General features: G+C 45.5%; 1 long non-coding RNA gene across 1 annotated transcript in view; it reads right to left on the bottom strand.

The window, feature by feature from the left end:
- Positions 1-14,518: 14,518 nt before the first annotated feature.
- Positions 14,519-16,464, bottom strand: part of LOC143842683 (uncharacterized) — a 29,398-nt gene continuing 27,452 nt past the window's right edge. The window contains exon 4 of the long non-coding RNA XR_013233284.1: positions 14,519-14,878. This is a non-coding gene — a long non-coding RNA (uncharacterized LOC143842683). The remainder of the gene's footprint in view (positions 14,879-16,464) is intronic.

Consider the following 16,464-nt stretch of genomic DNA (forward strand, 5'->3'; position numbering starts at 1 on the left):
GATAGGCACTTATCTCTCCAATGTAGTAAAACAAGTCTTTTAGGTATAGTAAAACCACAAATGGTCCATTTTCTTTGACCACTGGGTAGCCTCCAAGAGATGGGCAGAGAGTTGCAGTTCTTTTCTTTTTCTTATTTTTATACCGTGAGACAAATGCAGTGAAATTACCAATCCCAATCATAACCTGATTAGCCAGCTTGGTGTTGTGGTTCAGAGTGGCAGCCTCTAATCTGGAGAACTGGGTTTGATTCCCCATTCCTCGCCATGCAGCCAGCTGGGTGACCTTGGGCCAATAATGGTTCTGTAAGAGCTCTCAACCCCACCTACCTCACAGGGACCGTTTATGCACTGGAGGTTTCATGCTGGGCTGCAGGCTGGAGTTTTAGTCGTGGCAGATTGCCCCACCTCTTCCTGCACCCACACAGGGGAGCATTTGGCCTAGTGTGCCTCATCTGCCCCTGATTTTTGCTCCTTCACGGGAGCTGGGGCAGTGAAGTTCCCAGTGCGTAAACGGTCAGGGTGAGGAAGGGAAGGCCGTTTTGAGACTCCTTCTGGTAGTAAAAAGCAGGGTTAGCAAAAAACAAACACACATACATACAGCTCTTCTTCTGTTACAGATGAGGTTATAAAAAGAGGTTAAGTGGAAGACTGTTAAAAAGATACAATACAACTGGACATGTAAGAACCTGAAATAGCATACAAAACCATCACTTTCAGAGACCATATATTGATTGGGAGACGTTGGAAACAAAGAAAGGATTGCTTTCTCCTTTAGGCCCATTTGTAACCCATCTGTTTGGGTGGCTGCTGGACTACGGAATAGACAGGCCTCTGGCCCAGTCCAGTGAGGCAGTTCCTATTTCCATACGAGAACCAGCTGCCTCAAAAACCCCATGAGGAAACTCAATGACGGCGCTTTGCTGGATCAAGACAGCCTTGGCAAGTATACTAATCTCAGCATATTAAATTATCCCTAATTGTCACAATAATTTCTTATGTAGCTTTTCATGAAAGACAAGCGAGAAATGTTGCTTGCCGACGAAATCACCCCCAGAGTCAATGTAAATGACTTACAGATTCGTGATTGGCCCAAGGTCACCCAGCTTGCTGCATGGAGAGGGATGGGGAATCAAACCCAGTTCTCCAGATTAGAGGTTGCCACTGAACCACAACACCAAGCTGGCTAATCAGGTTATGATAAACAGTCTAAACTAGCCTTTCCAACCTTTTGACCATGGCGGTACTGCTGAAATGTTTTTCAGGCTTTGAGGTACCAGGAAGGGATGCCAGCTGGCCACCCCTCCCTGCCACCCCTCCCTCCAAAGTGAGAGGAGCCTCGGATGGCAAAGGGGACCTCCTCTTCCCACCCTCTCTAGGCCCATCAGTCAATCACACCAGAGGGTCAGAATACTGGAAGAGAACACCTCAAATGATGGTATTTTCCTTACCAGGTCACTAATACCTGCACTTTGCCAACCTACCTTTGAAACTCTACCATAATTTGTAGGGCGGTGGATGGGATTACAGCCAATTCCCATGGGACAGAGGCCAGCTCATCTGGAGAAAATGGCCACCTCGGGCTTTATGGCATTATACCCTTCGCCCAAACCGACCCTCCTCAGGGTCCCCCCAAAATCTCCAGATATTTCCTGACATGGAGCTGGCAACCCTCCTGATTTGACATTTAGCTCTATGTGCGGGACCGATTAAGCAAGTCAGACCAAGGGAAATTAGTTCATTGAATTCCATTTAATGTTTTTGACATCCTTGGAGCTCTGTAGACCTGGAGTCAGGTTGTCAGGGAGACACTCAAAGAATTGGTCCAGCCTGGAGCCATGCTTGGAGAAAGCCCTTAAGGTCTCCCTCAGAAATGTCATCTTAAGCCACACTGGCATGTCTCCTCAGGGACCGCAGAGTTTAGGCAATATTTAATCTACACTTTTGGGTAGGGCAGAGAAACTGGCCAGTAATATGGAGGGGGTTTTTTTTGACAAAAAGGATGGAGAAGAATTTTAGAAACAGGAAGGAAAAAATAATCACTTAGCCTCTGTTCTTCTTCACAACAGCAATGGGGGGGGGTGATTTAGGGGGAATGGCATAATAAATGTTATGACCCACAGGCTAAAGTAGTAGAGGGTTCTGGTTCTAAGGTTTTTGTACCGACTCCAGTATTGAAGAGGAATGACAAGAAAAATTAGCAATTTATGGACAGACTAGTAATCAAGCCTGCTGTAATATAAATACAGCGGGTGCTAGACCAGGGAGCCCCTGGCAGCCGCGCTCCGCTACGCGCGGCTGCCGGGGATTCCCTTTGTGGGCGGCCTGACGCAGCGAGAGGCGCGAAGCACCTCTCACCGCATCAGGCCGCCATCAAGGGAGCAACTACGAGCCATGCTCCGCGCGGCTTGCAGTTGCTTCCTTGTCAGCAGGGTGGGAATCGGCCAGGCCAATCGTCTGTCCGGAGGAAGGGGCCAATCAGGCCCCTTCCTCATCACGGACAAAGCCCTCCCACCAAGGGCTTAACTAATTATTTAGTCTGCGGCGCCCGCAGCGCCGCAGGCATGTTAAGGATATAGGATCGCTCTTGACCACTTGCTGACTAGTAGACATAGGATGCTGGCAGGACAAAAGGTTTCCTTGCCCCCAGACACCCATGGCCACTCTGTTTCTCATAAGAAATTGCCTGGATCCAGTCAGAACTCCATCAGAGCATTCTACCAGTAGCTATCCAAAAAAGGCTTACAATAAGGGAACAGAGGCCTGTACAATGCAATGAATGTACAATTAACAATGCCATGCAATTACAATAGAATTAAAGTATAATCTACAGATTTTATAAACTGCCTTATATGGCGTCAGTCCACTACTCCATCTGGCTGACTCTTTCTGTCTTTGACCAGACCAGCTCCCCAAGGCTTCCAACAGAGATGCTTCCTTCTACCTGACCAAGGAGAGAACCTAAGACTGACTGGCTTAGTACCTCCTGTTGCTAAGGTGGAGGTGATGGGTGGGGGGGCATGGTAACCACCTTTCCTGAAATTATTCTTCAGACATGTATTCTATTATTTCTTGTTTCCTTTGTCCATGATGGGGAAGCCAAAACCACTTACATCTCCTTTCCCCCATTTTTATCTCATAAATAACCCTGTGTCATAGCATGTTGGCAACAGAGCATAGGACTCACAGTCATCAATTCAATTCAATTCATTGATGTGGCCATTGACTAGTAATAATTCCAACATCTGTTCCTCTTAATATTTCTGGTAAGGCCGATTGAAAAAGTAGGCAGTCAATGTCACTGAGTCACACTTGTGGTCTGAAGCCAACTGGTCTGTTGGAATAGGCAAGATCTGTAGTGTACATGTTTCCAAAACATATGCAGAATATATCATAGAGGGGGCATTGGAGGAGATATATGTATTTAGCATAGTTAAATCAGGAACCTCCTAACATTTTTCAAATTCTCTCCTCCTGTGTCTTGATTGGCTCTTGTGGAGACTTCCTGTTCCTTCAAGCACACTTCCTCCCTCCTTGCCTCCAGAGCAACAGGCAGAGCGCACACAGAACAGGCAGGATTCTGTTAGGGAAGGATTCTAGCTCTTCTACAAAGGTTTTTTTCTCCTCTTAATAAAACTTATTTTAATTTTTTAAGCAACCTGCTGCTCCAGCTCTTGGAAAAATTTAAACTCTTCCAACATTCTATTCCTCACAGTCAGAGGAACAGAAATCCTCACTCCTTTTTGGGGAAACAGCATTGTTTTTTTAAAGAAAGGCTGAAGATCTCAATTGAAAACATCCATTCTAAAGTGACCAGATCGCTTGCTTGCTCAAAGTTTTCAGACATTATTTAGTGGCTCTGTTCTTTTTAATACTGTCCGAGACCTTGGCCTCTTTTCCTTATGCAAATCGGAATAGACAAGAGCACCGATTCTGGATGGCAATCCACACACAATACACGAGGATTTCATAAATATTTTGGCAATGTTCAAATATAGAGGGGAGCGTATTGATTGCCTTGTTAAAAATTTTAATCACAACACGAAGAAAACAGGCAGTTCTGAATAAACGTACCAACAGAAAAAAGAGAGAACCTGTCCTAGGCTATCAAAATATGTATAAAGTATAATATTTATACAATACAAATTAATAAGATATTGAATCAAACGTCATAATGTGTCTTAACTCTATTTTAATGATGAATGAAGCAACCAAAACAGACTCTAGATTTGTGCCATTTTCAATGTTGAATTTTCATCCGTGGTTATTTCCTCTTATGACTGTGAAAATTATCCTTGCAAGTTTCCAATATTCCAATATTTTTCCTATTCTATATTGCTGACAATCATGTCTTTTTACTATATATCCAACTCAAAGTTGTAGCATAAACTATTCATATAGCATCGGCCTTCAGCTCGCAGGTATGGGAGAGCTTTGTCAAGAGACTGATTTTAATCAGTCTTTTATTTTTATTTTTGTTTTGTTTCCTTTTTCTCCACTGGAAAAAAAAGGATTGTAATTCTTTTTAAACCAGCATAGTTGTGGACTCACATGCAGCAGCCAATTTCCTCTTAACTATGCTTTCATTTAGCGATTTGTCCGGTAACATCACCAGAACACCAGTGGAAGATCTCATCTATTCATTTCCTTGTCTTTCATTTAATTATCCAAATTATTACTGGTGGGCCTCTGAGTAGAAATGTTGAACTCCCCCTATTATATTCAGTTTCTACATTGGGTGGTTTGGGTTTTTTATAAAAATCTTTTAAAAAATAAGTTTTATTATACACATATGAACAAAAACCACACTAGAAAAACACAACTGAACAAAACCATCTGATAACAGACATAGCAGTTAACTATCATAAAAACTGTTTTGTTCTGACCAGTAAAGAAGGACACAAAAGACGTAAAAATGTATCAGACAAAAACGGAAATGAAACCAAAAACAAAAGGATGAGGGGCAGTTGGCATTCTTTCTGCATAAAATTATTAAATTCAGTTCTTAACAATATTATATGCATCGCCTTAATCCAATCTCAAACACAATAAAAAATAAATAAATAGAAATGCCTCTATCCCATTTAAAAACATTCTTAAAATATATAGTCTGGAAATTCCATCAGATACTTTATTAAACCAGTCCAGAATGTCATCAAGTCCTCTTCCTTTTTTCACCCCTGAATTAACCTAATTTTATTTGGGAGTTTCTAAAGTGCTGCTATAATTCTTATTTTTGCATGCCACCTCTCTTAAGGGGATCCCTTTAGCATTCTTCCAGTACCGGGTTAACAAGCAATCTAGCTGTGGCTAAAAGCTCCAGCAAGGTGTTTTGTTTGATTGTTGATATTGGGAGTTAATGATATATGTTGAGCAGGGCCAGTTTGTGAGATCCAGAATCCCGAACCTGCCCTGATGATCACTAGGTGATCTTGTTGCTCAGCACCCTGAGCTCCATGAAGGACAGGTGGTGTAAAAATGTGCCAGCATTATCTTGAGATTCAAGATTCGGAATAATAAGATTTTGGAGAAAGAGAGCTCCTCTTGCCCTTGAGGCTAGTTGATAAAAGGGTGAGACAGAAACTGTGTTTTGGGGAAATAGTCTAGGCTTATACCAAACTTGTGTGAATGTGAGGGTAAACATTAAGAAAGCACCGATCTGTATATTTTCAGTTCCTTCAGAGGTCATCAATGTCTAAAAAGGCCAATTTCTTTTAGGGATTTTCATTTTTGCAATTAACTATAATATCTATTGACTAGCAAGAAAGCCCATTGCAACCAGGAATACAATGGGCGCTAGGACCCAGGGGACACCAGGAGGTGCTTTTTTTTTCTGCTGCGTGGAGCTGTGAAAGGCTCCTACAGGGTTTTTTTTTTCTGCTGCTTGGAGCTGGGAAAGGCTCCTACAGGGTTTTGTTTTCTGCTGCTTGGATCTGCGAAAGGCTCCTACAGGGTTTTTTTTTCTGCTGCTTGGAGCTGTGAAAGGCTCCTGCAGGGTTTTTTTTTCCTGCTAGCTCTCGTGGGCGTGCCGGCTTGGAGCTCCTACAGGGGTTTTTTTTCCTGCTGCTTGGAGCTGGGAAAGGCTCCTTCAGGGTTTTGTTTTCTGCTGCTTGGATCTGCGAAAGGCTCCTACAGGGTTTTTTTTCCTGCTGCTTGGAGCTGTGAAAGGCTCCTGCAGGGTTTTTTTTTTCTGCTAGCTCTCGTGGGCGTGCCGGCTTGGAGCTCCTACAGGGGTTTTTTTTCCTGCTGCTTGGAGCTGGGAAAGGCTCCTTCAGGGTTTTGTTTTCTGCTGCTTGGAGCTGCGAAAGGCTCCTACAGGGTTTTTTTTTCTGCTGCTTGGAGCTGTGAAAGGCTCCTGCAGGGTTTTTTTTTTCTGCTAGCTCTCGTGGGCGTGCCGGCTTGGAGCTCCTACAGGGGTTTTTTTTCCTGCTGCTTGGAGCTGGGAAAGGCTCCTTCAGGGTTTTGTTTTCTGCTGCTTGGAGCTGGGAAAGGCTCCTTCAGGGTTTTGTTTTCTGCTGCTTGGAGCTGCGAAAGGCTCCTACAGGGTTAATTTTTTTCTGCTGCCTCTCGTCGGCGCGGCGGCTTGGAGCTCCTACAGGGTTTTTTTTTTCTGCTGCCTCTCGTCGCGCTAGCGGCGAAAGGCTCCTCCGGGGGTGTTTCTTTTTTTTCTGCAGCTTCTCGGCGGCTGGAGTCTTGTGTTGTGTTTGCGGCGGGGGCTTCCTTGGGGCCGGCCTGACGCGGTGAGAGACGCTTCGCGCCTCTCACCACGTCAGGCCGGGAGCAACTGCGAGCCGCGCTGAGCGCGGCTCGCAGTTGCTGGGGCTGGGAATCGGAGGGACCAATCGGCAGGCGCTTCGCGCCTGCCGTTTGGTCCCTCCGGTTGTCTGTCATGAGGAAGGGTCCAATCCGGACCCTTCCTCATCCCGGACACATCCCGCCCCAGAACCCCTTACTGTTTTATTTAGTCCGTGGCGCCCGCGGCGCCACGGGCGGTGTACAGATGTATAAATTATACTAGCTCTCTCTCTCCACCATCTTAGGAGGAAAATCAGAGGGCTTTTCCAAACAATTTATACCCACTGAGAAAATATCAACCAACTTTCTGAATCATCAATGTTACCGGAAGATGCAAAATGTACTTGCTGGTTCCGGTTTTTGTTATATGTTTTTGTTGTCCTGTTGGTTTTTAATGGGGTTTTATTGGGGGGTTTAGTGGACATTCTGCAACCCGCCATGAGCCGGTCTCCGGAGTGGCAGGAAATAAACTGAAACAACAACAACAACAACAACAGCAATATAATAATAATTGCAATGTGTATGATTGAGCAGAACTCAAGACAACCAGCATATAACAGGGTGGGTGGGAAGCTGCTCCACTCAGCTGCCACAGGGGGGAGGGAGGGAAGGGAGCTGGGCTTCTTCACGTTGTGTCCTTATAAGGGTGCCACTAGCCTGCCCCCCTCACGTCTGTGCACATTGCTTTCCATGCCACACCTGCCTACCCAGCTGCTGAAGCAGCACCAGAGCATGTTTCTCTTGCACCTGCTCCTCCACAGTGTCACTGGCGGGCTGCGGGTAAGTCTATACCACATTTATCACCAAATGCCCTTCCATAGGTACAAGCATATCTTGGGTGTGTGACTCTCTCTCAATATACCTGCTTCATACAGGTTTGTGTGGGAAAGAGCTCTTTTTATTTTATCTTCTTCAAATCAAAGGATGCTTTACAGAAGGCCAAAACACCGCAGCCCGTTTTAACATGCACACTTCATTGTGCTGATCTTTGCGCCCTTCCAGAATCAATTGCTTTTAATTTTAGTTCAAGACGGTTATGAAATGTCCCCATGTCTGCCTTGATGTTAAAATTGAATTTTCCCTGAGATCTTTTCCCCATTCGGCTTGGGTAATGAAAATAACAGCCGACTTTAATCTTCACATTTGAAAAAAAAATCCTGTCTTTTAGGGTATAATCAAGATCTCTTCCTTTGAAGCAAACTCAGGTTTCACGGCGGCCTTGTCTTTGTCCAAACTCCCTAACAAGGGCTGGGCCCACACAAATCACTGAGTCAGGAATTGCCATGACACACTCCCTTCATGGTAATGGAGAGCCTCAAATGCTTTCAAGCCTTTGCAGGCTAGTGTTTTCCCCATTGATCTCCCATCATTCTCAGGCCTGATTTGTGGTTATTGCTGTAATATAAACTGATGAGTCTTAGTCTGTCTGTAGCAGTAGGAAACAGCAAGAGACCAGGAGCACCTTAGACCTAACAAGATTGTGGCAACTCCAGCTCCCTGCTGACCAGTGTGAACAGATCTTACACAAATGCTGCTGCAAAAGAGAGCGTGGACATCACAGAGATCAGCCCTTTTCGACCTTTTGACCACAGGGAAACCCCTGAAATATTTGTCAGGCTCCGAGGAACCCCCAAAGAGGGCAGGGAAGTAAAATGCAGGAACCAGCCAATTAGTCAACTGAGCATTTAGCATTTCCATTGTGGAGAAAGACACTAGGGCTGTTGAGCAACAGTGATTCTTAGTGATGTCAGGAGCCATCTGAACTTCTGGGAAAGGCCGCATAACCCGTGGGGAGCTCTCACATAACCCCAGAGTTTCCCAGAACCTTGCTTGGAGTCCTTGACACAGACAATTATTCAGCCCCAGATGGTGGCAGGCAGTCAAATCTATTCCAAATGTGTCCGGACCAAAGAAGGGCCCCTGCCAAAGGCAGGAACATTATCCTCCTGGGAGGTTTTCATTATCACGTTAAACCAACTAAGTGACATTTGAGTCAATGGGCATTCTCTTGTGACACTCGCCAGCAAACTGGCCTCCACAGAAACACATTACTTTGTCCTATGAAATATTCTACCCTGACCTGGATAGCCCAGGGACCCTGATCTCACCAGACCTGGGAAGCTAAACCAGATCAGCCCTGGTCAGAATTTGAATGGGAGCCCACCACCACCACCACCACCAAGCAAACCTCCTCTGAATGTCTCTTGAAAACCAGATGGAAGTTGCCATAAATTGGCTAGAACTTGATGGCCACAGAAAAAAATAATTTGTTGTCCATCTTCACAAACCATAACGCTATGACAGGGGAACCACGTACTAGTTTGTTCTGCAAAGATCTGGAGCCAGTCCTGGATAATGGGACTGCAGCCCTGCCTCCAAACAGCCACTGTAATGCAACAGCCACATGCTTGTGGTTGTATCCATACATGTATAATCCTTCCACTTGAAAAAGAGGTGGAACAATCATCGGAATCCGGCGTGTGTATAAAAGGCATCACATGCTACATAAGCATCGAAGAGGTGCACAAGCTGATTGTTGAGCCGGGACATGTATTGAAGAATATCCATTGACAGGCAAAGGAAACAGAATAATTTACAATGGGAGTTCAGAACTCCCATTGTCATTCACGTCTTCATAGAAATGACAAAGTGTGGAGTTAAAAGAATATGGATTAAAAATGTTTCCTGGATTATTCCCAGGACATAAAATGAAACAGGAGGCTAAAAATAAGGCTATTCGGACATCTTGAGTCATTACATCCTAGGAAGAATTCCGAACACATAGGAATACGTGTGGCCCCATAATGAAACCACATGAAAAAACAGCACATGGGTAACTTGGAACTGGCTATTGCCTGGCTCCCCCCTCCCCCTCCATCTGGGGTTGAAGAAAGTATGATGTGTGCACTCTACACCTGAGGAGGTAGAAGGCATTCCTTTTCCTCAGTGCAATGCTGAACGTGAGAATGGGTCACCTTTCCCACACCAACCAACAACCCGTTGTTAATATCACCCCCATGAGCGAGACACCTGAGAGCAGGAAGAAATCACAGATTCAAGGGCTTAGTTGCGGGATCTCCAGCAGGGTGTCATGGCAGCCACTGAGATGTTTCCTGGTGCCCCAAAGCAAAGAGACAATCCCAGCATTCCTCACTGGAGCAGGAGGTGCTCCAGAAGAGCCCAGGAGGCATCTTTGTGTCTGTAGAGATCAACCCACTCCGAAAAAGCTTCTGCTATCATAGATGGATGTTGCTCTTGGAAACTCCCAACGTTTACCCATCGGTCCAAGCCCCCGACAGCAGCCATTTTGTAGCGGCACCTACTCTGTGTTCATAACATTTTGAAAGTACCCACAAGCTCAACCTGCCTGGGAGCCTTTGGTTTACTTGATACACATTAAAAGGTTTATTGAAAGACAACGATAAGAATCAATTACTGAACCTTCTAATTTGCATCCATTAATCCGCTGAGTATCCATCTTCCCATTGGTCAAATGTCTTTCCCACTGGGGTGATAAAGACCCTAAATTAACATTCCTGTTTTTTTCTAAAACAAAAATAATAATCCATCCTAAAACAGGAGCAAATCTACACCACTGTAGTGGGGTGGTTAAGAGTGGCAGACTCTAATCTGGAGAACCAGGTTTGATTCCCCACTCCTCCACATACAGGCAGCTGGGTGACCTTGGGCTGGTCACAGTTCTCAAAGAGCTGTTCTCACAGAACTGTTCTCTTAGAACTTTCTCAGCCCCACCAGGATTAGTGAAAAGTGGGATATAAAAACAGCTTCTTCATAGAAAATCTACCTTCATAGAAAATGTTTCATAAAATATTTTTAAATATAAATGAATAAATAATCCAGCAACATTAGATTGTGCTGTGAAATCTTGACTTCAGCACCAATCCCCCGGGGTTGGATCTTTTTTTTTGCAGTACTGCAACTAGTAGCCTGAACAGCCAGGAGCTCTGTACATTGGACATCTCATTTCAATAGTGGGTAAGAGGTAGGCCTCATGATGGATGAGTCTCTGCCCAACCGGCTTGCCTAATAATTCACAGAACCCAAACACACTGCCTCATGATTCTTCCGTGTCAGCCGAGCAACTGGGACATCTTTTTAACTTGCTGCCAACAACACTTTTGAGGCTGAGCCATCAAAGGGAGTGTGAAGGGAAAGGGAAGTTGTCTTCTCCAGTCATCCATGGGATTAACATATTTCCCATCCAGCACGACGCCCTGGTTCCTATCTTGCTGTTAAACAAGGTTTTCTCAACCAGGGTTTTGTGAATCCCTGGGGGTTCTTGATGGCCCTGGAAGGGTTTCCTAACAAAGTGGGAGCCAATCAATTTATATATATATTTTTAAAATTTGTTAAACATTTAGCAGGTAATATGACAATATATGATCATGTTGACCTGCACCCTTCCCCTAATGGCCAATGATGGGATGGAGAGGGGGAGGGGAGAAGCCACTGGTGGCCGTGTCCAAAGCTCTGCTTCCCAACCATATTCTTCATGATCCCACCACTCCTCGGGTTTCTCCAAGCCGGAACAATGTTTCAGGGGTTTCTCGGTGGTAAAAAAAAGTTGAGGAAGTCTGAGCTAGGCAGATTAGATGGAGTCAACTATAACCTCTTGATTAAATCCAGCCAGGATGAGTGTAAAACATGGACAGGACCTGATGAAACACAAACCCCAAGCTGCTTTCTCAGTTTAGCTGAAGACATGAAAATGCCTCACGTTAAGTCAGGCCACCGATATTGCCTCATGTCAATGATGCCAAGACACTGATCAGTTTGGGCTAATTGAACAACCTAAACTCATGGCCTTTTCTGGATCACAGTCTACAAAATACATCTGGGAAACGGGTCAGCAAACGTGAGAACACGTTAATCAGTTTTCGGTTGAAAAGACTGGCCACTCTTGGCTTTTCGACGAATCTGGTAGGTATGCTAAGGGCTAAACAGGTGAGGAAGCACACAAAAGCTCACGCCTTTGAATAAAATTTTGTTGGTCTTTAAGGTGGCCCTGGACTGAACCTTTGTCCCTCTCCTTCAGACCCACACGGCGACCCACTTGAATCTATCCGTCAGGATTCTTTCAATATTTTGGCCAGCCCTACTTGCCTCTTGTTGAGGCTGCTGGAGCAGCAATAATCTGGCAGCCTTTCCCCTTCCCTCCACACACACACACACACACACAGAACGGCTTCCCCTTTTATCGCCTTATAAAAGATACCAGGCTTCTTAATTAGTGTCACTGAAACCATGCAAATTAGCCAAAAGCAGCTTTTCTGTCACCGATGGCTGTGTCGATAACAGCTATTAGGCGTGACATTTCTTTCCCCAGCCTCCTCCTTTGATGGATGTCTCTGCTTGATTTTTAATTTTTTTATTATATATATATATATATTTACAAAAAAATAATAACCCCTCGCATAATACCCGTCCATGACAGGAATTGATTTTTAAATATGCAAAGAGGATGAGGGAAGCAGATACGCTGACAACAAAGGGGAAACATAATGATCGTGTTTGAAGGGACACGCGGGAAGAGCCCTCGGACCGGTGAGATAATAGAGCGAATCAGTCCCCCCGGGATTATGGTTAATCATTGTAATCCTTTCAGAGGAAGATGGGTTTCATAAGTTATATCAGAGTCCCCCTCACGACGCCCTGGTTCCTATCTTGCTGTTAATTATTTCCTCATGGCCACCTAGAGAGTTGACAGTTGTGCTTGGCCAGGAGCCCAGAGCCAAGTCTATCTCAGCAATTCCCAAACTTCCTGTCAGAGAAGGCTGGAGTGTGGTGGGGTGGGGCCAGTGTCACTTGACAGATGAAGCCGTCCTGTTGACGGGATCCACCTCAGAGCAAAGACCCCTCTCGTGGCATTTGAGTTCCCTTTCTCATGATGGGCAGGCACCATGCAAACGGAGTGGGTTTTGCTGATGTCGCAGACGCTTTGCTAAACAGTACGAGGCACATGCAGAAGGCAGTTTGGTGGACCGGCGCATCAGTGATTGCCATGAACACGTGAGTGATGATGTTCCTCCCTAAGAACAGCCACCCATAGCAACGAGATGGGTAGCAACGTTCAACTATATTTACAACAAATTTTATAGTTCATCTTTGGATATACACAACAACCAGGCTCTTGTGTCACAGAGTGGTTAGGCAGCAGACATGCAGTCTGAAATCTGTGCCCATGAAGCTGGGAGTTCAATCCCAGCATCCGGCTCAAGGTTGACTCAGCCTTCCATCCTTCTGAGGTCGGGAAAATGAGTACCCAGCTTGCTGGGGGGTAAATGGTAATGACTGGGGAAGGCACTGGCAAACCACCCCATATTGAGTCTGCCATGAAAACGCTAGAGGGCGTCACCCCAAGGGTCAGACATGACTCGGTGCTTGCACAGGGGATACCTTTACCTTTTTTTAACATCCAGGCTGATAATAGATTGAAACAGAAATTACCAGTCCATACATATAGGCAGAGGGTGAGCAGTAAATTAGCATACAGCATAATGAGGACGTCTAACAGATTCAAGGAGCAAACAAGGATAACAAGCTTAGTTTAAATGGTTGCTTTGTTCATATGGTTAATTCAGGGAGAGGGGAGTGCATAGCGAAGGAAATAAATATTTTGAAATTGCAGATTGATGGGCAGATGTACCCTTAATTGTCAAATGCTCAAAGTAATTAACTGAGGCCCAGGCATTACAACCCATCCTTCTCCTCTCGCGCAAGGAGATGATGTTTGCAGTGGGGCGAATGGCTGTGTAGTGATCTCCCAGATCAAAAGAATACATTCTACTATTCATTACATCATATTACAATCTATTATTCCAACCAATTATCCAAAATAAGAAGTAAAATTGAAGAGGATGTATGGCACCTTTGAGGGATTGCTGAAAATACACAGAAAGGTTTCATCTAAAATTCACCAAGTCTTCATGTTTGCTAATACTTTGGATAGCTCATGCAATGGGAGTTCTGTGCCTTGCAGACATGCCCCGGCTCTTTTCCTTTGGGCAGAGGCAAAAATGGGATAGAGGAGGAGCTGCTTCTCCCTAAATGTTGTGGTCCCATACAGAGAAGAGTCGGTGTGCCTCTGAGAGACACAAAACTCCCCAACAAATTCAAGGAGTTTTTAATAAGTAGGTGGAGTCTAAGTCTTCCAAAATGTTGTTCCTGGAGACTAGAGGACTCTTATGAACACTATAGGAGGCAAGGGCAGGGGGGGGTCTGCAGTAGAAGGAGAGGGAATTGGCAGAAATCACCCCTTCCCCTTCCTTTGATGAAAAAAGATTTGGGGGACAGCTCCAGCAGTGCAGTGACCTATGGAGCATTACACCAGTCCATGACCTCTATGGACAACCCCCTGAAATATTCATCAGATTTCAATGAACCCCGAAAGCAGTGACACGCCCCTTCAAAGAGGATTCAGGAGCCAGCCAGCCAATCAATCACTCATTTACCATTTCCATGGTGGAGAAAGAGATGAGGCCTGTAGGACAACAGGGGAAGTGGGCTCCAGTGGTATTTCGTGATGTCAGCAGCCATCCAAACCTCTGGGAAAGGCCACATAACCCCTGGGCAGATCTCGTGTAACCCCAGGGTTTCCCGGAACCCTGACTGGGAATCCTTGGCTCATAAGGGCATAAATGAAGTTCTCCGCCCTTCTTACCAAGTACTAGCAGAGATTCAAACATTCCCATGTTAGGATGGTTCATCCCGAAGCTAGGAGCAAGTTCCTGACTCCCCAGTCAGCATCGGCGGTTGCAAGGGAGCCTGTGCCGCCAGCCGAGCGACTGAGGTGTCTTGATTTGAGACGCTCTTAATGAGGCTGTGTTGACCTCCTCTAGGTGGCTCATCGGCAGGTCTGGCCTCCCAGCGCCTGACAGGTAAATGTTAATGCTGGCAGAAATAACACCTTCCCAGAGATTATAATTAGACACACGGAAGGGTGTTTTCTCCTTTCATTTTCACCGATGCCTGTTTGCGACTGGTCACAGGAAATCACGGTGGATTGGAAAGGGGCTCCTCTTCTCCGAGCGGGATATGTTAGCAGTCCTCTTCGTCGGTGGGTGTTCTTGCCAAAACAAACAGAATTAAAATTAGTTTTTTTGCTCTTTCACACTGCTGTTCAGGACAGCTCTGGGTGGGGGGAGATGGGGTGGGTGGAAGCCCCACAGGTGATCTGAGACTGGCTTCTCTCTTTACCTCTAGAATCAGGGATGTTTTTCATTGGCTATGATAGCTCCCCCCCCCCCCCTTTAACAGGGGTTGATAAACTGATACTAGGCAAAGGGTTTATTTTTATCTCTCTTTCGAGAAAAGCTTCAACTACGGACAGCGCTGCGTCAAGCCGTTGTAACTAAACCTGAGGAGTCTGACCTTCTTCAAGCTCCTTCACACACACACAAAAGATACAATTCTCTGCAAGGGTTCTAGAATCAGAGACCTTGATTTGGTCCTTCTCAATGCCCCTTAAGGAAAAAGCATGATTCGATCCACTCATTTTGAGTACCATTTTATTTGATAGGACTTACTACCCGGGAAATCCCTTGAAGATTGCAGGTCTAATCGGGTATGTATGTATGTTGGTTTGTTTGTTTGTTTTCACATTTCTATGCTCTCAAGAAGTCTTGCAGCAGTTCCCAACAATACAATAAAATACAATAATACCCGCCCCCAAACAAAAGTACCCCTTAATACATTAGCTTGATGGCAGACTGTTTTTATTAAAAAGTAATAAGAGGGGTGGACTCGGCTCTGGAGAACTGGGTCGGATCCCCTGCTCCTCCTCCTCATGCGGCCAGCTGGGTCACCTTGGGCCAGTGTTCTCTCAGAGCTCTCTCAGCCCCACCTATTTCACAAGGTTTCTGTTGTGGGGAGAAGAAGAGAAGGTGATTGTAAGCCACATTCAGACACCCATGGGTAGTGAAAGGGGGTCTAAAAAGCCGGCTCTTCTTCATCATCCAGAATCTATTTTCCACAAACTCCATTGGGAGCCCCTCCCCCTGCTTCTTCTCTGGGCTCAGTTTTCAGACCCCCAACTGAGCTCAAGGCTCCCTCCAGAACGTGGCCCTAGTTGCTTTCACACATGCTGAGCAATGCACTTTGATGTATTTCAGCAATCTTTTGCAAGCAGATTTTTGCCATTTCGCACATTAAAACCCAGTTGTTGAAGCGCGCAAAAAGTGGATTGACAGTGTGTTATTCAGCAAGCCCTAGGCAGTCACGACACCCATTGGCTGCTTCTGTCCCAGGTGGATCCCTTGTCATCATGGAATCCTGTGGATCCAGGGAACATGCCTGTATCACCTAAAGTTTCAGGGACAATATTGCCAGAGATGGGTGTGTCTGTGCCTCTGTTATTGTGGGAACAATCAGCTTTGGCCACTCCATTTATTGCTGTCCTCGGGTCTCAACTTGATGCAGGGGATAAGAGTGGCAGCTTCTAATCAGGCAAGCCCGGTTTGTTTCCCCACTCCTCCTACACACTCGGCCAGCTGGGTGACCTTAATCATAGAACTGTTGTCATAGATCAGTTCTGTCAGAGCTCTCTCAACACCATCTCCCTCATGGAGTGCTTGTTGTGGGGAAGGAAGGCCACTTTGTGACTCCTTCAGGTAGTGAAAAGCGGGGTATAAAACCCAATTCTTCTTTTTCCAT

This window comes from Paroedura picta, chromosome 8 (assembly GCF_049243985.1).
Source record: "Paroedura picta isolate Pp20150507F chromosome 8, Ppicta_v3.0, whole genome shotgun sequence".
NCBI classification, from domain to species: Eukaryota; Metazoa; Chordata; class Lepidosauria; order Squamata; family Gekkonidae; genus Paroedura; species Paroedura picta.